Raw genomic sequence first — 27,797 nt, 5'->3', positions numbered from 1 at the left:
GTCACAGCCAGTGTGCTCCCTGCCGCAGTTGGATAAGCAGCTGCCAGCAGAAAGTCGTATACTCCTAGCTCACTTATATGTTACATAGTTCAATTCTTAATTTCTTTGCGTGTTTTTTGGTACTTGCATTGTTTAATTCATAAATTTCGGGCGTATTATAGTATTTGAGAGTTGTAGCATCGCGTTTTAGTACCTGAATAGTGTAAATTCGCGTAGTCTCCTTCCGCCGCCGAGCAGTGTGTCAGCAGGGCGCAAGTAGCAGCATTACTGCATTTACTAGACAATCTTGTATTTTAATAACCGTTTAAATTTTGTGTCGATTTGTTTGTGCTCTCTGTAGATTAGTTCAGACGTTCTTTGCACAACAGTTTTTAGCATGGATAGGGACTGCAACTGCTGTGTTCGGATGCAGGCTGAGTTGGCATCCCTTCGCTCCCAGCTTCAGGCAGTGTTGGCTTCGGTCACACAGCTTGAGGCTGTTGCCGATGGGTATCACTGTGGGGGTCCGGATGGGGGTTTGTCGGGGACGGCCAGCTCGTCCCACGCATCTCCCGACCGGACTACGACTGTGGCTGCCCGGGATACTGCCCGCATTGAGGCTGATCCCTCACCTGTAGTAGAGTGGGAGGTCGTCTCGAGGTGTGGCAGAGGGCGAAAGACATTCCGGAGAGCTGAACGGAAGGCCTCTTCAGTTTGTCTGACGAACCGGTTTCAGGCTCTGTCTCAGGCTGATACTGATCTTCGGCCGGACATGGCTGCTTGTCCTGTTCCAGAGGTTGCCCCTCATTCTGCAAGATCCGGGCGGTCGCAGAGGGTGGGTTTACTGGTAGTTGGGAGCTCCAACGTCAGGCGCGTAATGGGGCCCCCTAGGGATATGGCAGCAAGAGAGGCGAAGAAAACCAATGTGCACTCCGTGTGCCTACCGGGGGGAGTCATTCCAGATGTGGAAAGGGTCCTTCCGGATGCCATGAAGGGTACAGGGTGCACCCATCTGCAGGCGGTCGCTCATGTCGGCACCAATGATGTGTGTCGTTATGGATCGGAGGAAATCCTCTCTGGCTTCCGGCGGCTATCTGATTTGGTGAAGACTGCCAGTCTCGCTAGCGGGATGAAAGCAGAGCTCACCATCTGCAGCATCGCCGACAGGACTGACTGCGGACCTTTGGTACAGAGCCGAGTGGAGGGTCTGAATCAGAGGCTGAGACGGTTCTGCGACCGTGTGGGCTGCAGATTCCTCGACTTGCGCCATAGGGTGGTGGGGTTTCGGGTTCCGCTGGATAGGCCAGGAGTCCACTACACGCAGCAAGCGGCTACACGGGTAGCAGGGGTTGTGTGGCGTGGACTGGGCGGTTTTTTGGGTTAGATGGCCTCAGGCAAGTATAGAAAGGGCAACAGCCTCAAAGGATGCGGGGCAAAGTCAGGACATGCGGGGACCAAGCAGCAATCGGTATTGTAATTGTAAACTGTCGAAGCTGCATTGGTAAAATACCGAAACTTCAAGCGCTGATAGAAAGCACCGAGGCTGAAATCGTTATGGGTACAGAAAGCTGGCTTAAGCCAGAGATAAATTCTGCCGAAATTTTTACAAAGGCACAGACGGTGTTTAGAAAGGATAGATTGCATGCAACTGGTGGTGGCGTGTTTGTCGCTGTTAGTAGTAGTTTATCCTGTAGTGAAGTAGAAGTGGATAGTTCCTGTGAATTATTATGGGTGGAGGTTACACTCAACACCCGAGCTAGGTTAATGGTTGGCTACTTTTACCGACCTCCAGACTCAGCAGCGTTAGTGGCAGAACAACTAAGAGAATATCTGGAATACATTTCACATAAATTTTCTCAGCATGTTATAGTCTTAGGTGGAGATTTCAATTTACCAGATATAGACTGGGACACTCAGATGTTTAAGACGGGTGGTAGGGACAGAGCATCGAGTGACATTATACTGAGTGCACTATCCGAAAATTACCTCGAGCAATGAAACAGAGAACCGACTCATGGAGATAACGTCTTGGACCTACTGATAACAAGCAGACCCGAACTTTTCGACTCTGTAAGTGCAGAACAGGGAATCAGTGATCATAAGGCCGTTGCAGCATCCCTGAATATGGAAGTTAATAGGAATATAAAAAAAGGGAGGAAGGTTTATCTGTTTAGCAAGAGTAATAGAAGGCAGATTTCAGACTACCTAACAGATCAAAACGAAAATTTCTGTTCCGACACTGACAATGTTGAGTGTTTATGGAAAAAGTTTAAGGCAATCGTAAAATGCGTTTTAGACAGGTACGTGCCGAGTAAAACTGTGAGGGACGGGAAAAACCCACCGTGGTACAACAACAAAGTTAGGAAACTACTGCGAAAGCAAAGAGAGCTCCACTCCAAGTTTAAACGCAGCCAAAACCTCTCAGACAAACAGAAGCTAAACGATGTCAAAGTTAGCGTAAGGAGGGCTATGCGTGAAGCGTTCAGTGAATTCGAAAGTAAAATTCTATGTACCGACTTGACAGAAAAAGTTCTGGTCTTACGTTAAATCGGTAAGTGGCTCGAAACAGCATATCCAAACACTCCGGGATGATGATGGCATTGAAACAGAGGATGACACGTGTAAAGCTGAAATACTAAACACCTTTTTCCAAAGCTGTTTCACAGAGGAAGACTGCACTGCAGTTCCTTCTCTAAATCCTCGCACAAACGAAAAACTGGCTGACATCGAAATAAGTGTCCAAGGAATAGAAAAGCAACTGGAATCACTCAACAGAGGAAAGTCCACTGGACCTGACGGGATACCAATTCGATTCTACATAGAGTACGCTAAAGAACTTGCCCCCCTTCTAGGCTAGGCGCAAATTGAGACGCGTATAGCACGTGTGACGTGACACTAGACTACAGCGCGACACGCACGTGCCGTACGAGTCGCGTGGGTCCGGCGCATATTGCGACGCGTACACCGTACTTCGCACGCGCCGACTGGCGACGCTCTGCGCTGACAGAACCGAAGCGCGCGCAACCTGTTATCTTTCTCAAACGATTTTACAGACTCTATCCACTGAAAATATTGATTTTTGCCTTACTTGTAGCGTAATATGTCAGCTTCGTGGCGAAGTGCCCATCATCTCGCTAATGACCATTCTTATTGTGATGTACACATTTTAGTAAGACACTACGCAAAACTCAGAAAGTTTACAACGAAAATTAGTGGTCGCTATGATTTTGCGTTTGGTGCGTATTACACCATATGTTGCTGCGTATGAAATTTAGCTAACATGCTGAATTTTTGTTTAGACTTGGGAGGAGGTCTCCATCTGCCTCCGATCTCGAGAAAATGGATCCCATGTAGCGCGCTCACTTCCGATCTCACGCCCGCGAGAATGAAATACTCGCAACATCTCTCATATCTCCTAAACCGCTCGAGACATCGAAACTAAAGTTTGGCGAACGATAGCACACAAGGAGGAGAGTGTTTTGCCAATTATTAAACACACTATTCATACTTCCTTTTTTATTTATTTCACTCCAGTGACTGTAATTTTTAAGAGTTATCCACAGCTAGCGAAACAAGAGCTTCCTAGTATGAAAATAAACATGAAATTTCTTCTTTTATGTTACTGCAAACCGATACTATGAGGTTTTTCGAAAGCTATTGAGCTCTGTGATTGACAATTACTTGTTTAATGAGGCCCTCATTTTCTAAATTCTGTCTGCTGTGAGATGAGTTTGGCAATTTACATTGTGACAAAGGAATCATAAATGGTGATGCTTCTTCAAATGAGAAAAGGTTAACAATTCACACAAAAATAGATTGCCAATTCTGTTGGAATTTTGGTGGAATCCCCGTAACGCATCGTATTTTTAACACTGAACTACTGGAATGGAAATTTACCAGACGATTTTATTCCTTCTCTTGATCTATGCAGTATTAAAATAATGACGAGCGTTCCTTCAGGCGGAATGATAGGCACATGCCAGATACCGGTTACTCACCTAGGGCTTGCCAAACTGATAATGTGTGATCGCGAATAAAATACCTGTTATCGAGAAAAATAAACAATTGATCTGTCGCACAACACAATGGTCAGTGTGTTGTCAGCAGCGGAGGATAATGCGCGCGACAGGAATGCACAAGCTAGCCATGTGTGCCTTGTCAGTTGGAGTTCGAAAAATATTGTCATGAAAGTAGATCTGCCTTTGTCAACAGTACATTTCAACAAATTAAATATATCTAATCATAACACTCTTTTAGGATATTCCTACTTTCGTAATAATACCGACCATTTTCTTCATTTGTGTAGCCGGTTGTATAATTAGTTTATTAATGCTGATAATGTCCATGCAACAATTGAATTGCTTTTTCTCATCACGGCGAACTAATTAAATCATCGTTATTTGTGACTGCTTTTCGACTGTTTCTAGCTTGCAGTGGAAATGTGATGTTCACATGCATGTAGCACAGTGTGTCATGTAGCACAGTGTGTCATGTAGCACAGTGTGTCGTATTACATTATCACATCCATATCAGAGTAATCACAGTGAGACTTCTATACTTCAGATCTTGGACACTTTTTACCAGGAGCACAAAGGGATCGCACCTGTGGAGATTATCCCTTTCTAAATTTTTGTAACAGATCGTACAGATACGCCAGCATATTAGGCACCGAGAAGATAACCTTGTTTTACTTTCCTGCCTTGATTCTTAATCATATGACTTTATAATAGTCCTTGCTTCCTTATTCACTACCCTCTGTCCCTTCTTGCGATGTGAAAACATCGCGGAGGCATATGATGCACTTCCAGTGGCCAGTGGATCATCAGTTACTGAAGTAGGCGTTTTTCTTGACAGAAGAAAAACAAAACAAAACTACACAAATATATATAACAGAAAAGTATAACGTACTAACCAAGAAAGCTGGAGCGTTTAAATGGCGAAAAACGAAACACTACCCAAAGGCAATAAAATTTAGTACACAGTAAGGCAAAATTTATCGTATGGGCAATACTACCACTGCTCATATGCGCCGTTCCGGTGTGAGCACATGGCCGGGCTACTTTTCCGCTCCCCGCCCCAGATTTCCCACGGTGCTAGCGAGGAACGCGCGACGCGCGGCGCGAGAAACTGTGCCTCAACCACAACGCCGCGCGACCTGGCGCAGGCGCGTGTCGCGTCCCAGTCGCGTCGCGTCGCAATTTGCGCGCTCCCATTTGAAACTGTGATGTTACAAAAACGCGCGCTGCGCTGCGTCGCGCCACACGCGCTATACGCGTCTCAATTTGCGCCTAGCCTAATTTTAGAACATGTTTTTTGCTCGAGTATCATGTCGTTTTTGGAAACCCAGAATCTACTCTGTAGGAATCAACGTGGATTCCGGAAACAGCGATCGTGTGAGACCCAACTCGCTTTATTTGTTCATGAGACCCAGAAAATATTAGATACAGGCTCCCAGGTAGATGCTATTTTTCTTGACTTCCAGAAGGCGTTCGATACAGTTCCGTACTGTCGCCTGATAAACAAAGTAAGACCCTACGGAATATCAGACCAGCTGTGTGGCTGGATTGAAGAGTTTTCAGCAAACGGAACACAGCATGTTGTTATCAATGGAGAGACGTCTACAGACGTTAAAGTAACCTCTGTCGTGCCACAGGGGAGTGTTATGGGACCATTGCTTTTCACAATATATATAAATGACCTAGTAGATAGTGTCGGAAGTTCCATGCGGCTTTTCGCGGATGATGCTGTAGTATACAGAGAAGTTGCAGCATTAGACAATTGTAGCGAAATGCAGGAAGATCTGCAGCGGATAGGCACTTGGTGCAGGGAGTGGCAACTGACCCTTAACATAGACAAATGTAATGTATTGCGAATACTTAGAAAGAAGGATCCTTTATTGTATGATTATATGATAGCGGTACAAACACTGGTAGCAGTTACTTCTGTAAAATATCTGGGAGTATGCGTGCGGAACGATTTGAAGTGGAATGATCATATAAAATTAACTGTTGGTAAGGCGGGTACCAGGCTGAGATTCATTGGGAGAGTCCTTAGAAAATGTAGTCCATCAACAAAGGAGGTGCCTTACAAAACACTCGTTCGACCTATACTTGAGTATTGCTCATCAGTGTGGGATCCGTACCAGATCGGTCTGACGGAGGAGATAGAGAAGATCCAAAGAAGAGAGGCGCGTTTCGTCACAGGGTTATCTGGTAACCGTGATAGCGTTACGGAGATGTTTAATAAACTCAAGTGGCAGACTCTGCAAGAGAGGCGCTCTGCATCGCGGTGTAGATTGCTCGCCAGGTTTCGAGAGGGTGCGTTTCTGGATGAGGTATCGAATATATTGCTTCCCCCTACTTATACCTCCCGAGGAGATCACGAATGTAAAATTAGAGAGGTTAGAGCGCGCACGGAGGCTTTCAGACAGTCGTTCTTCCCGCGAACCATACGCGACTGGAACAGAAAAGGGAGGTAATGACAGTGGCACGTAAAGTGCCCTCCGCCACACACCGTTGGGTGGCTTGCGGAGTATAAATGTAAATGTAGATGTAGATGTAGAAGTATTTAGTTGGATTTACAGCCTTCAGATTTGTGTGATTTATGGCATAATCGAAATTTAGCTGATTTCTTTTAGTGTTCATGTGAATAACTTCACACTTTTCTTTATTCAGGGTCAATTGCCACTTTTCGCACCATACAGATATTTTTATCTAAATCATTTTGCAAGTAGTTTTGATCATCTGATGACTTTACAAGACGGTAAATGAGAGCAGCATCTGCGAACAATCTAAGACGGCTACTCAGATTGTCTCCTATGTCTTGGGCTTTCTTAGTTGTCACTCTATTCACACGAAATAGCGCCGATTCCTGGGTGCGGCAGCGGTTCTGCAGCTGTTCTGTTGTCGACCTGAACCTTTACAGAACTGTGGCGATATAATGTCTTCACTGGTTTTCTGTCGCTTCCTCGTTCAGCCCTTACCAAGTTATAGAAAGAAGTCGCTCCAACACCCTAGCCCAAGGATTCTGTTAAATACGGCTACACGGCAACAGTGTACGCACACCATCTGTCCTAATTCTCATAATGACGCCCCTTCTCTTGCTCCAAAATGGAAACACAAAAATAGTTTAGCATTTGTCTGTGGAAAACGAAAATCCATTATGGATTGTTGATTCTACATTCCGTCTGACAAGTCAGAGCTATTGTAGTACACTTGGAAGGACACAGCCACACTAATCTGCAGGTTTGTACATCTACGTGAACCTATGGATTCAAATGGCTCTGAGCTCTATGGGACTTAACAGCCATGGTCATCAGTCCCCTAGAACTTAGAACTACTTAAACCTAACTAACCTAAGGACATCACACAACACCCAGCCATCACGAGGCAGAGAGAATCCCTGATCCCGCCAGGAATCGAACCCGGGAACCCGGGCGTGGAAAGCGAGAACGCTACCGCACGACCACGAGATGCGGGCATACGTGAACCTATGGTCGCATATACTGTGTAGTCAGAAACAGTCTGAAAAGTTTGTAAGGATGTTACAGGGTAGATTGTACTGAGAAATAATTTGTCATGAAAAAAAAAAAAGGTCGATACGTTGCGCTGTTTATGGGTTAATTAGCATGAAGTTAGCCAGTCAGGCCGTTGTGCGCACAGATTCAAGCGCCCCGCCAGAAACGACGTCGCCAAACGTGTTCTTCGTATGGTTTCCTAAAACGGAACAAGAGAACGATACAAAAATTGGACATGGGATGGTAGTAATGATCGAATCCGAGCCAAAGGCGGAGCAGTCTCATGCGCTATCGTCTACACTATGAGAACTGCCTATCGCTAGAGCCTTGTTCCGCAGTTACGCAGGGTCAGCCATCGTCAATCGGATTTGGCATGTTAATGGTTAAGGGGTGGCCGGATGCCCTTACTGCCGCCACACCGTATCCCCGCCCCCCAGGATGGAATCAATGCACCCCAACTGTGTGCGTCGAGTGTAATCCATGGAATAGTGCGAATGTGTTCAGATGTCTGCGAGCCGCGTAACTGAGGCGGAACATGGGGACCAGCCCGGTATTCACCCAGCGGGATGTGGAAAACCGCATCCAAGCTGGCCGGCACATCGGCCCTCGTCGTTAATCCGCCGGGCGGATTCGATCCGGGGCCGGCGCGCCTACCCGAGTCCAGGAAGCAGCGCGTTAGCGCTCTCGGTTATCCTGGCGGGAATCGTCTACACTACGAGAACACCTGATACTAATTGTATCCGGCAGGCCGCTTGACTTCGCGCACCCAACTTCAATACTAATTAACGCGGAAACGGCGCAACGTATAGAATTTTTTTCTTAAGAATTATTTCTCAGCACAACAAACCATGCAACAACCTTACAAGCTTTTTAGACTGCTTCTGAGCACCCTGTAAGTTTTTTTTCCACATTCAGTTGCGGCAGTCAGCACTAAAAATTAGAAATTATGCAAGTAATGCACCAAATCCATTATATGAACAAATATAAAGTTTTATAGGCAAACAAAGTGTTACAGTGGCATCGAAGCTGAGCAGGCCTAACCCCTTTTCAAATGTTTTTTCCTGTTTGTCCACTTCAAGCGGCATTAATGGCCAATTTTTGTTGATATCCAGCACGATTTACTCCATAATTCTGTCTTTTTTTCTGTTTCAGATTTTTAAATTTCATTTTCTATCTAACGTAAAGAGACTACGAATAAACTATTTTTGTTAATATTTTCTAAATTTATTTCACAACTCGTTGGACACTCTGAATTTAATCATAAGAGAATATAGTTGCAGAGAACTGAAGCAAGAACACGGCGTCCATGTGCATATTAATAACATAAAATGGTGTACTTTGCATATACTATTGAAATGTGCTTACCAATTAGGTAAAAAAGTAATCCGCTATAAAAATAATAAGGTAATAACAATATATGTTGTAAGATACATCACGTTCTGTCTACTGCTTGTCAAATTTAGATCTTGGGGAACGATACGACTCGCCGAATCAGTTATATAACAACTGACAAATTCTGAATGTTCATCCCTCTTAGAAAAATTTCTGCGGACGACCACGGTTGTTACTGTGCTATTAAACTGAGAACGCTTTTCCCATTTCCTGCTTACGAGACTCTTATTTTTGTAAACGTTTTTCTTCGTTAGTCTAACTTACTGCTGGTAATAGGTAAAGCCTATGGCGTGTGGCCGGGCTTCTCGGCGGATAGCACGTAGTGCCGCGGCGATGGCGGGCCCATCTTCCCGTCCGGGAAAGATCCCCGGCACTCAGTTCAATAGCAGCCTAAGCTGACCTGGGCTGTGCGAGATACTGAACACGGTACCTCCAGTGTGGGAGTGTAGCGCTATTTCCCGCTACGTCATCACGACCTCTTTACTTCTGCGCTTGGTCCCAATAACCGCTTCATATTCTATGTTGTTGTGGACATTGACGACGAGGTTTAAGGTATTACTAGGAGAAGACCCCACCTCAGCGAATTAGGTTTATTTGGTCCTACTGTTCCAGATGCGGGATGGATTAAAATACCACAACACACAGAAGAAGTGTTTTTTTTTTTTAATTTACACAGTAAAGAACCGCGATTAACTAGTCATGTTCTTCTGATCTGGTGGGCAACGAAGGATGTCTCAAATCAGATAGGGCGTTTTTATTATTTCGCCTTCGTTCACATTGTTGCCTGAGTAATTCATCAGTGGCGAGGAGTTATACTACCTTTTCTGACACGGCAAAGAGAGTTGAAGCAAGGAAAAAAATCATTTCGCACCAGAAAAAGCAGTACATGTTAAAGAGAAAGTTATCTGATAATTTTATCTGTTATGTGAACAAAAATAAATTTAGGTTAGCTCCCAAATATTATCCGTAAGCGCCATGAAGTATAGCCTTTCGCTGAGCCAGCTGTCAGCATTCCAATTCTGGACACGTTTTAGAAAGAAATATTTTTCTCCGCTAGCATGCATGATGGAGATCACATTTACGTCACAACGTCGTTTATTACGATAAATAAAGTGCTGCACATACATGGCTTGTTCATGTATTACAGAGAAATCTAGAGAAAATTATTTTATACCGATAAATAAATTCTGCAAGATGCATGTTTTTGTTGATGAAATCTAACTAAAAATATGTTTAAAAGCGTGGTGTTACACAATTTTACCATCTGTTGCATCTTTTGCTAAACAGCAGTTACCTTTTATGTTTCCACAATCGGACCCACCAAAAATAAAAAAGGAACTTTCCTATATTGCTGATTTCGGGGAGGGGAGCAAACAGCAAGGTTCAAAAAATGGTTCAAATGGCTCTGAGCACTATGGGACTTAACTTCTGAGGTCATCAGTCCCCTAGAACTTAGAACTACTTAAACCTAACTAACCTAAGGACATCACACACACCCATGCCCGAGGCAGGATTCGAACCTGCGACCGTAGCGATCGCGCGGTTCCAGACTGTAGCGCCTAGAACCGCTCGGCCACCCCGGCCGGCCAAACAGCAAGGTCATGGGTCCCATCGGCTTAGGGACGGATGAGGAAGGAAGTCGGCCGGTGATTTCAAAGAAACCATCCCGGCTTCTGGTGGAAGTGATTTAGGGAAACCACGGAAAACATAAATCAGGATGACCGTCTCCTCCCGAATGCGAGTCCACCAGTGTGCTAACCACTGCGTCACCTCGCTCGGTAAACTTTCCCTATAGTTGATTCTAACAAACATGTTAGTGGGTCTAACTCTAGCCTTAGCAAGAAAAGTATTTTTTTAGATTCTCTGAACACTCCCAATCGTGTACTGATATTTTCAACTAACAAAAAAGGATCTGCATCAACGACCCTCTGGTTCATGACTACGTTGTGATTAATGAAAATTTTGTACCACACAACGATTGGCAATCAAATTTATTTATTTTCGCTGCTATTTAACTTAACAATTTGCCTATAATAGCTCATCTCGATGCCTGAGTCAAAGTTTCGCTACCACAAATTTTCATTAGTCACGACGTATTCATTGCATTGATGAATCAGCATTACTGAGCAGTTTTCGCCTATAGAATTTCGTGTCATTGTAGCCATTCATTTAACTGCAGCGTTTATAATTCAATTGACCTTTTATGAACATCCTCCGGGCGTTTTAATGATTACGCTATCGTCGGTATCAGACAGATTTCCTCGCTTTTTGCATTTGAAATTGGGTTTCTGGCATGCAAAAAAATCAGTGTTTTTGTTGCAGTAAGCGACGTGACGACATATCGTCTTGCATATGGTGAAACACTACTGCTAGGTACACCACTCACGTATGCTATTAAGACAGCAAACTGGCTCGTAATGCCATAATTTTACTGATAAAAGAAATTTGCAGGCTGCTTCGCACCGCTAGTAACCTAGCAAACACGGACAAATAATTTAATTGTTTTCTAGAGTCAAAACTAACACAGATGCCATCATGCAACTCACACACACAATTCACTGTGTATGTGACACACTTAGGCGAAGTCTTGTTACGAAGACGACACGGTTGGAAGAAGGCGCAAATGGTGCTATGCTATGCTCAGTTTTCGTCGTTTATTGTGGTACGAAGGTAGTTCAGGCGTGTGTATCACAAACAAGGAGCAGATGTCACGCGGATAAATGCGTGGCAAAGACAGGATGTAGATACTGGAGACGTATGTGAACTCCTGGAAGAGGATCGTGCATTTCTAACAGGCAGGTAGGCGACGTCCGCCAGAAGTTCGTGCGCAGCCCAAAAAAGTTAGCTGAATCGCAGCACTGATAAAATAAACTGCCACATATACCTTAATGCGAATGGTTTCCCGGACAGATCACATTTAACGAACATTTATTTGTTTTTGAGCGAGTGATGCGTACGTATTTGTCTTACCCACCCGACCTCTTTGACGTTGAATTCTAGCGCAACCTACCTCGTTGCTTTTAGTCTATTTGCTCGAGATGTCCGCTTGACACAGGAATATGAATGTCATTTTTCTCCAGTCTCTAGAATGTTCTACCTTTCCAACATCATTTGAATTATTCAGCACAACTTTCTGCATTCTGTGATTCAAACCAGATGCCCGTATAGCTATCTGTTTCGTAAATAACAATGTACTTTAAATATGTTCTATTACGGAAACCATTCGGAATAGGGTATATGTCGATATGTTTTTCTGCTTCAAAAAGCATTCATGTCATATTTCTGAATACTGACCATTCCTTCTGGGGCATCCTTTATGCTAATGAGTTAACCGATGAACTAAACGCTCCGTCCGAATAGGCCTCGGAAGGCCCAGTGGTACCGAAGGACCGCCGTTGTCAGTATCCGTGACCACAGCGGCTCCTTGCCAGTCAAGTAGCTCCTCCATTGGCCTCACAAGGGCTGAGTGCACCTCGCTCGCCAACAGCGCTCAGCACTCCAGGAGGGTCATCCATCCGAGTGTCAGCCAAGCCCAACAGCGCTTAACATCGGTGATTTGGTGTTACCACTGCGGCAAGGTTCAAATGGCTCTGAGCACTTTGGGACTTAACATATGAGGACATCAGTCCCCTAGACTTCGAACTACTTAAACCTAACTAACCTAAGGACATCACACACATCTACGCCCGAGGCAGGATTCGAACCTGCGACCGTAGCGGTCGCGCGGTTCCAGGCTGAAGCGGCTAGAACCGTTCGGCCACACGGCCGGCACTGCGGCAAGGCGGTTGGCAATTAACCGATAGTGTTACTCCACTGTCAGAGATGTTGCATAAAAACTCTGATATATTATTCAGGGTGAATGAGACAACTGCAGTCTGTCGTTGTCACACATTTCCTTGTGAGTAAAAAAGGATGATGACACAACGTGGAATGAAGGTTATGTCTTAGGTTTAGGGAAAGTAGGCGCTAGGTTTCGATACATCGCGAGAATATGGGGAAACAATGTTTCGTTTGCAAAAGAGCATCTCTGGGAAACGCTTGTTAGAACTAATAGGGCACACTGTCGGACTCCACCGTCTCGTGGTAGGGGGTTTGAATCGAAACTCCGAAATAAATGTGGGTATTAAATGTGGCCTTATGTGTGTACTATGTACACACAGAGAATAAAATGACAAATATTCGTACGTGTCATCATTCGAACACAATGAAGAAGAAAATAGTATGCCCTAATTGAATAACAAGATACAACTGGCAGAACATCTTCATGTACGTCTACACTCCACTTGTCGCCTTGCGGTGTGTGGCTGAGAGTACTTTGTACATTATTGTCACTTCCCCTTTCCCTGCTTCAGTCGCATATGGTTCGCAGAAGAACGAGTGTGGGTAAGCCTTCGAGTTAGCTCGAATCTCTACAATTTTACTTTCATGATCTTTTCGCGAGATGTATGTATGGGGAAACAATACACTGCCTGACACTTCTACAAACGTACGCTCTCGCAATTTTAACAGCAAACCGTACGCTTATGCAAAATACCGATCTTGAAGCATGTCCCACTAAACCCGTGGCGAAACGCGCAACTCTTCTTTGGATTTGTTCTATTACTCTGTCATCCGTTATGGTCGCAAGCTGATGCGCAGTACGTAAGTGTCAGCCAGACGAGGGTTTTACAAGCTACCTCTCTCGTGGTTAGACTACACTTCTCGAAGATTCTCCCAATGGATTTCAGTCTGCATCCGCCTTTCCTATGAGTAGTTTAATGTGGACCTCCCACTTTAAATGGCCGAGCGGTTCTAGGCGCTTCAGTCCGGCACCGCAAGACCGCTACGGTCGCAGGTTCGAATCCTGTCTCGGGGATGGATGTGTGTGATGTCCTTAGGTTAGTTAGGTTTAAGTAGTTCTAAGTTCTAGGAGACTGATGACCTCAGATGTTAAGTCCCATAGTGCTCAGAGCCATTTGAACCATTTTTAACCCACTTTAAATCGCTCTGTAAATGTACTCCCACATATTTCATTTATATGACTGTTTCGAGTTAATGTTCAGCAATCGTGTAAGCAAACAATAACGGATCATTCTGCCAATGTGTGTGCAGTAAGCTTTATTTATATATGTTGAAGGTCAACTGCCAGTCGCTGCACCAAGCGCCGACCATCAGCAGGTATTGGTCAGCATTTCGCGACTGTCTCTGTACACAATAGCATCGCACGCGGTCTCAAGGAGCCTCCAATGTTATCGACAAGACTAGATTATTTATATACTGCACGTCCAAGATAAAAGCGACTCCACCCCGTAAACAACACGTTCTGATTTTGCTGTTTCCATCTCAACTATTCTTGGAATCATGCGACGGTCGTGGTTAATAGTCACAGGTTTAGTTGTTGCCTGAAGATCCTGTGAGCGTCTTTTCGTCGTTCTCTGAGTTACTCAAGTAAATTATGCCGTATTCTGTGTATTAAAAAGTATGTATACTCGAAGCGCACATCCGTACTTTTCCATCTAAGTAGACCCGTGACATGTTTTCGTGAACCAATCCGGAATTTGAATAGGTCTGCAAAAAAGTGCTGTTCTAAAGCGGATAACCCAATGGCGGTCCAGTGGCGAATTCTCTAATCACGACTGTAATCGCAAGCCTTCAGTTCGAACTCCGAAAGCAGTTGAAAACATTTAGCAGATACTTATTGCTAACCTGAAAACAACCTGTCTGGACGCTTTCTTCAAAATGGTTCAAATGTCTCTGAGCACTATGGGACGTAACTGTTGTGGTCATCAGTCCCCTAGAACTTAGAACTACTTAAACCTAACTAACCTAAGGACATCACAAACATCCATGCCTGAGAGGCAGGGTTCGAACCTGCGTCCGTAGCGGTCGCGCTGTTCCAGACTGTAGCGCCTAGAACCGCTCGGCCAGAAAGGCCGGCGACGCTTTCTTAAGAGACAGCTATTAACCGTAGCCTATGTCTTGTCATTTTGTATTTGAGTGGTTACAAATGTTCAAATGTGTGTGAATTTCTAAGGAACCAAACTAGACTTACGCACTATTTAAACTAACTTACACGCCTATGCCCGAGGGAGGACTCGAACCTCCAATGGGAGGGGCCGCGCAATCCCTAACATTGCGCCTCAAACCGCGCGGCCACTCCGCGCGGCCTGAGTGGTTACGCATGAAATCATGACGCGTTTCTTATTATCAGGCATTCTTCCCGCTGATAAAAAAAAGATGGTTAAACCATGCGAATGGTTGCATAAATAGGTTGCGGATGCCGAAATTGAAGTGACCTTTTACTTCAACAGTGATGAAGCTCAGTTTCACCTTTCAGGCAATATGAACAGCCGGTCTAATAACTACTGGTGCGCCGACAATCCTCACAGTACGCGAAAACAATCCTGAAACGGTAGACTTACTGAAGGAAAATTTACGCCGGAAAACTGAAACAGACGATGTTGGAGTGAAATGAAATGTCGTGTGGCTAGGGCCTCCCGTCGGGTAGACCCGTCGCCTGGTGCAAGCCTTTGAGTTGAAGCCACTTCGGCGACTTGCGTGTCTTTGAGGATGATATGATGAGGACGACATAACACGCGGTCCCTGGGCGGAGAAAATCTCCGACCGGCTGCGGAGAAAATATCCGACACAGCAGGGAATCGAACCCGGGCCCCTTTACACGGCATTCCGTCGCGCTGATCACCTCTTTTTTCTGTATGACATTATGTGGCAGATATGATACGCGAATTGGGATGGAAGTCATTACAGCAAAGATGTTTTTCGTCGCGGCGAGATCTATTTACGTAATTTCAGTCACCAACTTTCTCTTCCGAATGCGAAAATATTTTGTTGAGCCCAACCTACATAGGTAGGAATGATCATCAAAATAAAGTAAGATAAATGAGAGCTCGAACAGAAAGGTTTAGGTGTTCGTTTTTCCCACGCGCTGTTCGGGAGTGGAGTGGTAGAGAGATAGTATGATTGTGGTTCGACGAACCCTCTGCCAAGCACTTAAATGTGAATTGCAGAGTAGTCATGTAGATGTAGATGTAGTTTATTATTCTCATCATTTTAACAAATCGCTCTTTGCCCACATTCCTTTGTCCAGCATCAACATTTTGTAACAAACTACAACCAGTTTTTCTACATGAAAGTGATTACTTATTTTCTTACTCGTCAGTCATTTGTAGTGTATCACACAATAAGTTAACGATAAACGTAAAAATGAAATGTATTGCACCCCTCTCTATATATTACAATTCTGTCGACAACTGTAAAATGTTATAAACAGAAGGAAAAATTCTCCTCCGGGCCGGATCAGCTATCAGTGCGGACGATGTTGCAGTTCCACGTAAGGTGGGTTTGAATAGGATTTTATGAGTATAAAAATGCGACCATTTTCAACAAATCTCGTGATTTTCAAACTGTTGCGATTAATAATAGTATATTATGATTTTAAATAAAATGAGTGATTGTGCGTACTACTAACGCAGAGTCGCTTTTATCTTGGACATACTACGTGCCTATTTGATTACATGTATCCGGACATCCCTACGTAGTGCAAAATTGACCACTAGATGTCACGAGAGGCGGACCCGCCAGTGTAAATGGAGGCGGTGAGCGTTGTTTGTCATCGCAGAAGTAGTAACAGAGAATGGGTCGGTCACGAGACTTCAAAAGTGGCCCAGTCATTGGACGTCACCTGAGTAACAAGTCCGTCGAGGATATTTCAACCCTTCTGACGCTATCCGGGTCGGCTGCTGATGATGTGACTGTGAAGGCGAAACGCAAAGGAACAAACACAGCTAAGCCGAAACCGAGTAGACTCGTGTGACCGTCGAGCACTGCGGAGTGTAGTTGTAAAAAATTGCGTAAGATCAGCGGAAGCAATCACCCGAGACTCCTCAAGTGCTATCAGCAGTCGGTCTAGCACAACGTGCGTAAGGAGTTAAAAAGAATGGAGCACAGTGTATGGGCAGCTCCTGAAAAGCCACACGTTTCTGTAGTCGATGCTACGCGACGCTTGAGGTGGTGTGTAGAGCAGCGCCACTAGACACTGGATGAGTAGAAACGAATGACTTGGAGTAACGAATCACGTTGTAACACGACGAAAGGGTGGTGTTAAGGTACGTGTGTGTTTCTGTGGTCAGAAAACGCTAAATGCGGAAGGATGTGAACACATTTTACAGCATTGTGTACTTATTTATTATTATTATCGTATGCGTCAATTACAGTAATACACATTTAGCAAAACAAAGAAATATATATAAAAATGAACATGTGCAATTATATACAGTACACTAGTTTTAAAACGGCTCAGACTACACTCGGATGTTGATGGACTCGATCCAGCGCAGTGCCTCGTGGGATGCTTGATGGAGCTTCTCGGTGCCACCAGGGAAGCGTCTGATTGGACATTCATTCACAATGTGGCTCACTATTTCGGTGTCACCACAATCACACACACTGTTACTTGAAAAGCCCCACTTGTGTATGTTGCATTTGCACCTACCCTCTTCAGTCCGATATCTGTTTAACTGCACCCACACCTCCCTTGGTTGGTGGAAGCCTGGAACTGTTGGATCGTCTACAAGTTCGTGGTTTCTGGTTCTTGTAGCTTGCCACTCACGTTTACACTCTGCGTCCAGGTCGAATCCTGCGGATAGCATTTGGACTCCCGTTTCATATGCTGGTCTTCTAGATTTGAGGCGTTTCCTGGGCAGTGATAGCAAATCGTCATGAAGAGGGATCGAGTTGTTTTCAGAAACTTGCTGACAGAGGTTGTAAAGAGCAGCCTTTCGACGGAGGCCTGGTGGACAGATGTGTAAAAGCACCACTAATTACTCTCGTAACTGAGTTCAGTTTGACGTCTACTTTCACTACGTGGGCGCTTCGGAGCCATAACTGGTGCACAGTATTCTGCTGCAGAGTATACCAGTGCAAGGGATGCTCCTCGGAGGACTGATGTTGTTGCTCCCCATGTACTGCCTGCCAACTTTCTCACAAGGTTCACTCAAGTTTGTATCTTCTTGGCCAAGTTGGAAAGGTGTTTTTTGTATGTTAAAGTTCTGCCCAGAGTGACTCCCAGGTATTTTGGGCTTTCGTTGTATCTCACTGCGCCAAGAGGGTCGAATTGTGGACTGATCTTTGCTGATGAAAGGCGATTAGAGAGGTGGAACACGCTTACCTCGGTTTTAGAAACATTTGGTCTCAGTCGCCATGTCTCAAAATACTCATAAAGTTTAGTAAGGCTGTTCGTTAGGTATTCTTCACGTTCAGAAAGGTCTTCACACTGATATGAAATTGTGCACTACATTCAGTAGACGAATAAACGATCGTATTAGCACGACAGTGCACCCTGTCATAACACAGCGTTTCTCATGCAGTGGTTTCTGGGCAATAACATTCCTGAAATGGACTGGCGTATCCATTGCCCTGACTTGAACCCAATGGAACACGTTTCTGAGTCAGAACATCAACTTCGCTCCAGACCTCGGCGCAGACATCACTGCTTCCTCTGGTTTCGGTTCCTGACGAAGAATGCGTTGCCATTCCTCCACAGACACTGAGACTCCTCAATCAATGTATCCCCAGCCGAGTTCGAGCGGTCATAAATGCGATGGGCGGACACAGCCCGTTTTAATATCACTAATAGATGTGCGGATACTTTTCATCAGATGGTGTACTGTGGACAGTAACGGTCCTGTAACGTATCCTCACCGAACGCCGCTAGCTACTATTTTATCTGAACATTTCTTTCTATTAAGAACAACACAGACTTGCTGTGTTCTGTTTGCAGGGAACTTTCCAGTCACAAAAGTATTTGAATCTCATGTGGCTGATAGATGATCGTAGACCACTAAGAGAATAAGCGGAGGGGTGTCATCGAGCATATACGAAGACCGGCATGGCGAATGTTTTTACAACGTTCCCAGTCAGTTTTATGGCAGCCATAGTGGCTCGTATTCTCGGCAAAACCGGGGCAGTGATGTAAATGGAAAGCTTAATAGCAAAATTCGTCTACCGTTTTTGTAGCGTTTTATTACGTCCATGTACATTTCGCAGTCACAGCTCCATCATCAAGGATGCGATTCTTGCGTGAGGACCTTCACTGCAATGCCAACAGGCCAGAAACTTGTATCTGTGGCAGTTAAAAGCATTCTTAAATGTTGTTTCCGAAGTTACGGTGTAATTCGTACACAATTGTATTGGAATATACATAGACTTTTGTTAAAACTTATACACACATAAAAAAAAACGTTTGCATCACCCCCTGGCTCCAAGAACTCCTGTGGATATCGTATCACAAACACAGTCCCCTTGACTGTTCAGAAATATCACTAAACCCGCCCAAAGATGTAAACAACCATGCATGAGCAGCGCCTATTAGACGGAGGAGTTCGACAGCCGATCAGTTCCAGTCATCCCAGCAGGAAGGAGGTGCACGGCTCGTGTTGTCTGTAGTTCGCCCCCATGCCTAGACGGTCAATACCGCGGTTCGATCGCGTCCGCATTGTTATTTTGTGCCAGGAGGGGCTCTCAACAAGGGAAGTGTCCAAGCGTTTCGGAATGAACCAAAGCGATGTTTTTCGGACATGGAGGAGATACAGAGAGACAGCAACTGTCGATGACATGCCTCGCTCAGGCGACCCAAGGGCTACTACTGCATTTGATGACTGCTACCTACAGATTATGGCTCGGAGGAACCCTGACAGCAACGCCACCATGTTGCATAATGCTTTTCGTGCAGCCACAGGACGTCGTATTACGACTCAAACTGTGCGCAATAGGCAGCATGATGGGCAACTTCATTCTCGACGTCCATGGCGAGGTCCATCTGTACAACCACGACACCATTCAGCAAGGTACAGATGGGCCCAACATCATGCCGAATCGGCCGCTGAGGATTGGCATCACGTCCTCTTCACCGATGAGTGTCACATATACCTTCAACCAGACAATCGTCCGAGACATGTTTGCAGGCAACCCGGTCAGGCAGAACGCCTCAGACACACTGTCCAGCGAGTGCAGCAAGGTGGAGGTTCTCTGATGTTATGGGGTGCCATTATGTGGGGCCGACGTACGCCGCTGGTGGTCATGGAAGGCGCCGTAATGGCTGTACGATACGTGAATACTATCCTCCGACCGATAGAGCAATTATATCGGCAGCATATTGGCGAGGCATTCGTCTTCATGGACGACAAAACGCGCCCCCAACGTGCACATCTTGTGAATGACTTCCATCAGGATAACGACATCGATCGAGTGGAGTGGCCACCATGTTCTCCAGACATGAACCCTACCGAACGTGCCTGGGCCACCAACCACTCTGACGGATCTACGCCGAGTCGCCGTTGAGGAGATGCAAAGTCTGGACCAACAGTGCCTTGATGAACTTGTGGATAGTATGCCACGACAAATACAGGCATGCATCAATGCAAGAGGACGTGCTACTGGGTTATTAGAGGTACCGGTGTGTACAGAAATCTGGACCACCACCTCTTAAGGTCTCGTTGTATGGTGGTACAATATGCAATGTGTGTTTTTCATGAGTAATAAAAAGGGCGGAAATGATATTTATGTTGATCTCTATTCCAATTTTCTGTACAGGTTCCGGAACTCTCGGAACCGAGATGATGCAAAACTTTTCTTGATGTGTGTATCATACCTGCGAATGTAGTTGATTTCTTTTCTATTTGACATTACAATGAAATAATCAATTTCGAAGGTGTGTACCCTACGCTTCGACAGACGTCTGCGTATGTTATTCAGTATACATTTCAATACAGTCTCGTCACAACAGTTAAGAAAGCTGTATAGGTCCCACATATACGCGTTTCTGGGGTGGTGACATTTCTGTTACATAAGAACCCGAAGCGTTGATGTTGGAGCTGCGACTGCGAAACATACATTGGCATAGTAAAAAATATTATAAAGACAGAGAGATTTTGTCACTGTCTCACTGAGTATAGGAGAACTACGGTAGTGTGCAGATAATCAGGGTATTATCGTGCGGTGAAAATGATCGGTTCAGTTACTAGTGCCAGGACGTACGTAAACGGCAGGCTACAACACTTAGACGAAAACTGCTGTAAGGATCAGAAGATGACGCTGCAGAGCTTTGAACGTTGCTGCTACTATTATCTTTAGTCCGAAGATAGCTCTCCACGCTAGTTTGTTCTGTGCAAACCTCTTCCATCTCTGCGTAACTATTACAACCCACACCGATTGGAGCTTCCTTCCAGTAGCCAAGCCTTGCTTTCCCTCTACCGTTCTTACCGTCGAACCACCTCCTCCTCCCCCCACCTCCATACACAAACTCATACATTTCCATCCATTACCAAATTTAAGATTCCTCGGTGCCTCAGGATGTATTCTATCAACCCGTCCCATCTTTTAGTCAAGTTATTTTTTGTAACACAACATTTCAAATGCTTCTTTCAGTACAAAGTTACACTCCACAAATATCTCTAGAAAAGACTTTCTGAGATTTTAAGTTATGTTCGATGTTGAACTTCTCTTTTCCAAAAAATGCTTTTCTTTCTATTTCAGCCAGTATTTTACATCCCCTCTCTCTTGGCTATAGTCAGTTATTTTCTTCCTCAAATAGCAAGCTCATTTAGTGTGACATTTTATAATCTAATTCCCTCACCATGGCTTGATTTAATTCGATTATATTTCATTACCTTTGTTTTTCTTCTGTTGATGTTCATCTAATAATCTCTTTTCAAGACACTAATCATACCGTTCACCTGTTGTTCCAAGTCCTTTGCTGTCTCTGACAGACTTACAGTGTCATCGGCAAACCTTAACGTTTTTCTCTCTTCTCCCTGAACTTTAATTCTATCTCCAAATTTCTCTTTGGTTTCTTTTATCTCTCGCTTAATGTAAAAAATGAACGACATAAGAGATAAAGGACAATCCTGTCTCACTATCCTCCGAACTGCTACTTCCCTTTGACGTCTTTCGACTCTCTGGTTTCTTCACAAATTGTAAATAACCTTTCGCCCCCAGTATTTTAACCCTGCTAACTTCATTTAACATTGTTAATATCACTGCCTAAATCTCCAAGTGCTGGAAGCGAACGATTATCTTCCTTCAGTCTGTCTTCTAAGACATGTTGTAGGATCAGTATGGGCTCGGGTGTTCACACATTTCTCCAGAGCCCAAACTGATCTTACACGAGGTCGCTTTCTACTAGTTTTTCCGTTCTTCTGAAATAAATCGTGTCATCGTTTTGGAAAAATGACTTACTTTATGGTTCCGTAATATTCACACGTGTCACCACTCACCTTCTTTGGAACTGGAATTATTACAGTCTCTTAGAGGTCTCAGGCCATTGCACCTGTCTTGTGCATCCTTCATACCAGTGTATTAGTTTTTTCATAGTACGTTCTCTAAAAGATCTAAACAATCGAGGTAATGTCGCCTACCGCAAGGGCCTTATTTCAAAATAAGTCGTTCAGTGATCTATTATATTATTCTATAGTCTCATCTTCATCAACTTCTTCCTTCCTTTCTGCAGTGAGGTGACAAAAGTCATGGGATACCTCCTAATGTGGCGTCGGACCTCCTTTTAGACGGTGTAGTGCAGCTACTCGACATGGTGTTGACACAACAAATCGCTGGAAGTCCCCTGCAGAAATACTCAGCAGTGTTTCCTCCGTGACCATCCATAGTTGCGATTGTGTTGCCGGTGTAGTATTTCGTGCGCGAACTGACCTCTCGATTATGTCCTGTAAATGTTCGACGGAATTCATATCGGGCGATCTGAGTGACCAAATCGTTGGCTGGAGTTGTCCAGAACGTTCTTCAAACCAATCGCAAATAATTGTGACCCGGTGGCAGGATGCATCGTCAGCCACAAAAATTCCACCATTGTTTGCGAACATGAAGTCCATGAATGGCTGCAAATGGTCTCCAAGTAGCTGACCTTAACCATTTCCAGTCAATGATCGGTTCATTTGGACCAGAGGACCTAGTCCATACGATGTAAACAGAGGCCACACCATTAGGGCTCTCCACCATTAGCTTGCACAGTGCATAGTTGACAACTTGGGTCCATGGCTTCGTGGGGTCTAAGCCACACTCGAACTCTGCTATCAGCTCTTACCAACTAAAATCGGGACTCGGTTTTCCAGTCGTCTAGGGTCCAATCGATATGGTCACGAGCCCAGCTTAGAAGAGGCTGTTAACAGTGGCACTCGTGTCGCTGCTATAGCCCATTGAGGCCAAACTGCACCGCACTGTCCTAACGGATACTTTTGTCGTACGTCCCACATTGATTTCTGTGGTTATTTCACGCTGTACTGCTTATCTGCTAGCACTAACAAACCTACTCAAAAGCTACTGCTCCCGATCGTTAAATGATGGCCACCGACACATTGGGTTGTCCGTGGGGGTGGTTATGCCTGAAATTTGCTTCACACTCTTGACACTGTGGATCTCGGAATCATGATTTCCGTAACGATTACCGAAATGTATGTCCCATGCGTCTAGCTCCCACTCCGCGTTCAAAGTCTGTTAATTCCCGTTGTGCGGAAACAAATGACAGCTGCGCCAAAGCACTGCTCTTTTGTACGTTGAGCACGCGATACTACCGCTGTCTGGATATGTGCATATCGGTATCCCATTACTTTTTGTCACTTCAGTGTACAAGTTTGTTTCCCTTTTATACACTCGTCGTAAGTACCTACACTTACACAGTTCTTTGCTTTGGTACCTTAACTATTAATATTGATAGAACTTCTTTTCTCGAAATGCGCCTTCAATTTTTCTACGGGCAGTATGTACCTTTCCGGTAGACATACGTGCTTTTTCAGTCTTGCATTTGTCCTGTAGGCATTATTTTCTTGGCCTTTTTGCAGTATCTGCCCATTATTAGATGATACACAAGTGCCCGGCGAGGATTTTGGTGCACATTACGTACAACTCGTACATGAGGTACGGAAGAAGAAGGGTGGCATTACTACGTAACTTTTATCCGATACTTTCCAGAATGAGATTTTCACTCTGCAGCGGAGTGTGCGCTGATATGAAACTTCCCGGCAGATTAAAACTGTGTGCCGGATCGAGACTCGAACTCGGGACCTTTGCCTTTCGCAGGCAAGTGCTCTACCAACTGGCAGAAGTAAAGCTGTGAGGACGGGGCGTGAGTCGTGCTTGGGTAGCTCAGATGGTAGAGCACTTGCCTGCGAAAGGCAAAGGTCCCGAGTTCGAGTCTCGGTCCGGCACACAGTTTTAATCTGCCAGGAAGTTTCATCCGATACTTTTCCGAAACTAGTATAGTTAAAGACCTAGCACCATGTATGATCAATAAGTTAAAGTAATACAAACTTTTTTCATTTTGAATTGCACTCTGACGTACCTAAAATAGATCTGCAAAGTGGAGTTAATTAAACTTGGGTCAGAGAAGCTCTTCTTGGAGTGCGATTGTGCTCCAGCTGTTGCGTCACGCGGCACCCGCCCACTGTTTACGCGGCGGCCAAAATGGAGCACGCAGGCAGGCGAGCCTACGGCGTCCGCACGCACTGCACGCAGCTCGCGGCGCGTGTCTGCTATCGATCGCTGGCGGCGGCGCAGCGGCGAGCGAGCCTCCGGCGCGGTGCTCAGGCCGTGTTGTAACCACCCGCCGCCAACTGGGTTAGCCGAGCCGGCCCGTGCTTTCACCCGCAGAGAAACCGGCCGGCCCGGGAACTAGACACCGCCACCGGCCACCGGCCACGCTGCCGCCTGCGAGGTCCACCACCTCCGCTGACGTCACTCTCCATCACACCAGCGTCTCACCAATTGTTGCCACACCACCGAGCGTCGAAAACATTTCGGTACGTTCACCTGCTCTGTGCCGCTGGGCGTCTGTCGTAACACCATCCCGACTAGTACGCAGAGCGCAAAATAGCGCATACGACGTCACTGCGTGGGCGGTGACTGTTGATCTCTACCTCAAAGAGCCGCACGCTCGCTTTTCGCAATGTTCTCACTGTGGTGCTCTATCTTTTTTTGCGTAGCGCGTTGTCGTGAAAATATCACGCAGCAGCAAACGAAGAAAATCAGAATGTCTAAAAGACAAAATACAGTTACATGGTCTGCCATTAGCGCTGAAACAGAAGAAGTGGGCAAAAATGAGGCAGCAAATTCGTCGTATAAGACTTCCGCTGGCAAGGAGGAGATTTGAACCCCACTGCTCTAGAATGCATATCCCGTACTTTAACCATCGAACTAACTTGCTTGGCAGTAAAGGTGCCATTCAGCAATTACATTCTGCGAAGCAAGGCCCTTACGTCGACCTTGCACCACTGATCATATTATGAAACGATATCGCTGTTTGGGTCTGACATCGCACGGAAACAAGGGCACCCATACTCGGGTCAAGCCCCCCCCCCCCCCCCCCCCCCCAAGCTCGCAGGGAAAGGAAAAAAAATATGGTTTTTTCACTGTTTTTCTCGCGAGAAAATGATTTAAACATCGGTATTACACACGTATTAACCAGGGTACTTACAAATCACCATTCATCTTCCAAAATACCGTATTAAAAGTACTTCATACCTCCAGGTCTCTTCCTTGCACGGAAACAATGTATTAATGAAAAGCGAAGCAACAACTCATGCGGCGAAGATGAAAAGGAAGCACAGCATCATTTGGGTGCATTACGTCAAAATGATAGACGCTTGAACGTACTGTCAGTGTGAATCCCGTCTCCGCAGCGAACCTACTCTTTAGGCAACGATCATGTGATGCTTATCGACATCAGAAGTCCTATCCAAGTATGCGGAGGTTTGGTCTATGACGCTTGTTTTCTAACCACCTCACGCGTTGATTCGAAGAAAACACTAGACCTGGAGGTACGCCCATTACGACGATAAATATCCTCACACGAGAAACACAAACCCGCAATCTGAGCGAAAACACGGTAATAACTAGTCGATAAATGGTCTCAGCATTACACTAACTCAATCGGGAAATGTAAAAGCGATACGCGAAGCACAGCGTGCGAGAAATGGCGTCTCACGTGGCAGCGACGACGCGTCATTCACTCCTCTGTCGCTGTCCACATTGCTACAACACACGCGTTCGCCCGTGAAGCTTCTCGCGTAGACGGTAGCCTTCAGTGTCCTCCGTGCACAGCAGCTAATAACAAGTTAAGAGCGGGACAATAATACAGCCCTGTTCTCATGTATCATACAGCGCGACTCGAGAAGACGCTACGATGTAAGCGTGTGTTGCCATCGATAGTTCACTGGCCACACATGTATACTTTGTGCGCTACGGTTATTGACGTCGGAAAGAGGAACAGGCTAGTCGACAGTTTACATTCGTTTAGGATTCAAAGAATGCCATATTCGATCTACGGTCACAAACATCCAACAATTCATTCGAAAAGGCGTTATAATTCTCTACGTACCTGTGACAGTCCTCTGCAAGTACCAGTCGGCGACGAACTATCACTCGAAGCTCTGCAGTCGTCCCTCGTACACCAAACACGCCTCCAGCGCAGCGCCGGAAAATGTAGCCGGCGGCCTTACCAGGCACTCGGTAAGCTTCTTGGCGTCGACTGGGGGCACTGTAATCCAACACTGCGACTATCTTTTGCACCGTTGCACTGAGAAGAGTCGGTAGCACTGTTCACGATTAGGCGGGGACGTGAAGCACTGTTGACGAAACGCAACGTCGCGCTCGCGGAGACAGAGAGGAAAGAGCAACGCAGTGCAGCGGCTGCACAGGCAGTTGCTTCTGTACGACTGCTCGGGGCGGACGCTGGCACTGGTGTGAGCGCTGCGCCAGCTCAGGGACGGCGGCCAACCCCAGGAGTGCCAACCTACCGCAGACACCGCGTCTCCGCGCCGTGCCGCACCACGCGCCGCCCCTCCGCCTCCTACCGCGCTGCCAACCTGCTACTGTCTGCTGTCTGCTCCGCGGTGCGCCCGCTCGTCCGGAGCGAATTGTCCAGCCGCACGCGCTGCTTGTTTACACCCTCCGCCGCGTTTTCGGCGTCCTCGGGGCTAGCGCTGCGGTTTGAAATCTAGGACAGGGGTCTCCAAACTATGGCCCGCGGGCCGAAACCGGCCCGCGATAGCTGACCGGACATCCCCGGTATCCGGCCCGTCAAATATTTGAGGTGGTACCTATACTGCCAACAATTGAGTTTCGAGGCCGATAGCGACCAATACACCGCGACATTGGCTCTGCTACTCGCTACAAGACTACATAACTAAACTTATGCGTTGACATACTTTACCTCTGTTACTTCTTGCGGTAATAGTGTTGCTAACAATGATTTTGACATTTCGTTAACTTTGCAGGACGCTTTCGTGAAGAATGTGCAGTGACATACTTTTTTGTCGGTGAAATTTGCCAGAATAAAATACGCCAGAACTTCGGTCAGGTACGTTCACCAGTCGAAATTATGTAATTAAATAAAAATCGTGCTAGGGTGCTTTAATCCCACTAAGTAGATCTTGGCCCTTATGACTTCGTGGAGGAGTCAATGTGGCCCGGGGACTAAAAAGTTTGGAGACCCCTGAGCTAGGAGAATGTTGCGGTTCGTCCTCGCGTAGAATATCAAACCACTCTTACGGTGATTAACGTGGTAATGTTGTTGAGCCGCAATGTTCTCTCACAATATTCTCTCAAATTGTTGAGTTACAACTGCGACGACGCTTCAACTTATGGTTAGTATGCTAATGCAGCTTGTTTCGTTTAGAAAATAAATCGCCTTTCCCGGGACATTCATGTATACTTGTGGTTAGTATGCTAATGTAGCATGTTTCGTTTAGAGACTAAATCGCCTTTTCCGGGACATTGCTTTAGATGGTGCATCCATATCTAAATGTGAACATCTTTCGTTAGGCTTTACGGTGACTGTTATTGATATCGAATGAAACGACCAGTTCACTGTTACCAGTTACTGTTTATTTATATCCTCGACGCGTTT

General features: G+C 45.6%; 1 long non-coding RNA gene across 2 annotated transcripts in view; it reads right to left on the bottom strand.

Annotated features, from left to right (window-relative positions):
• LOC126473941 (uncharacterized) overlaps positions 1 to 26,616 on the bottom strand; it is a 1,011,672-nt gene extending 985,056 nt beyond the window's left edge. For both annotated transcript variants that reach the window (XR_007586542.1, XR_007586540.1), the window contains exon 1: positions 26,268 to 26,616. This is a non-coding gene — a long non-coding RNA (uncharacterized LOC126473941). The remainder of the gene's footprint in view (positions 1 to 26,267) is intronic.
• Positions 26,617 to 27,797: the final 1,181 nt, after the last annotated feature.

The sequence above is a fragment of the Schistocerca serialis genome, chromosome 4 (assembly GCF_023864345.2).
Source record: "Schistocerca serialis cubense isolate TAMUIC-IGC-003099 chromosome 4, iqSchSeri2.2, whole genome shotgun sequence".
Lineage (NCBI taxonomy): Eukaryota > Metazoa > Arthropoda > Insecta > Orthoptera > Acrididae > Schistocerca > Schistocerca serialis.
The sequence above is the reverse complement of the archived record's forward strand: the minus strand, read 5'-3'. Positions and strand labels throughout refer to the sequence as shown.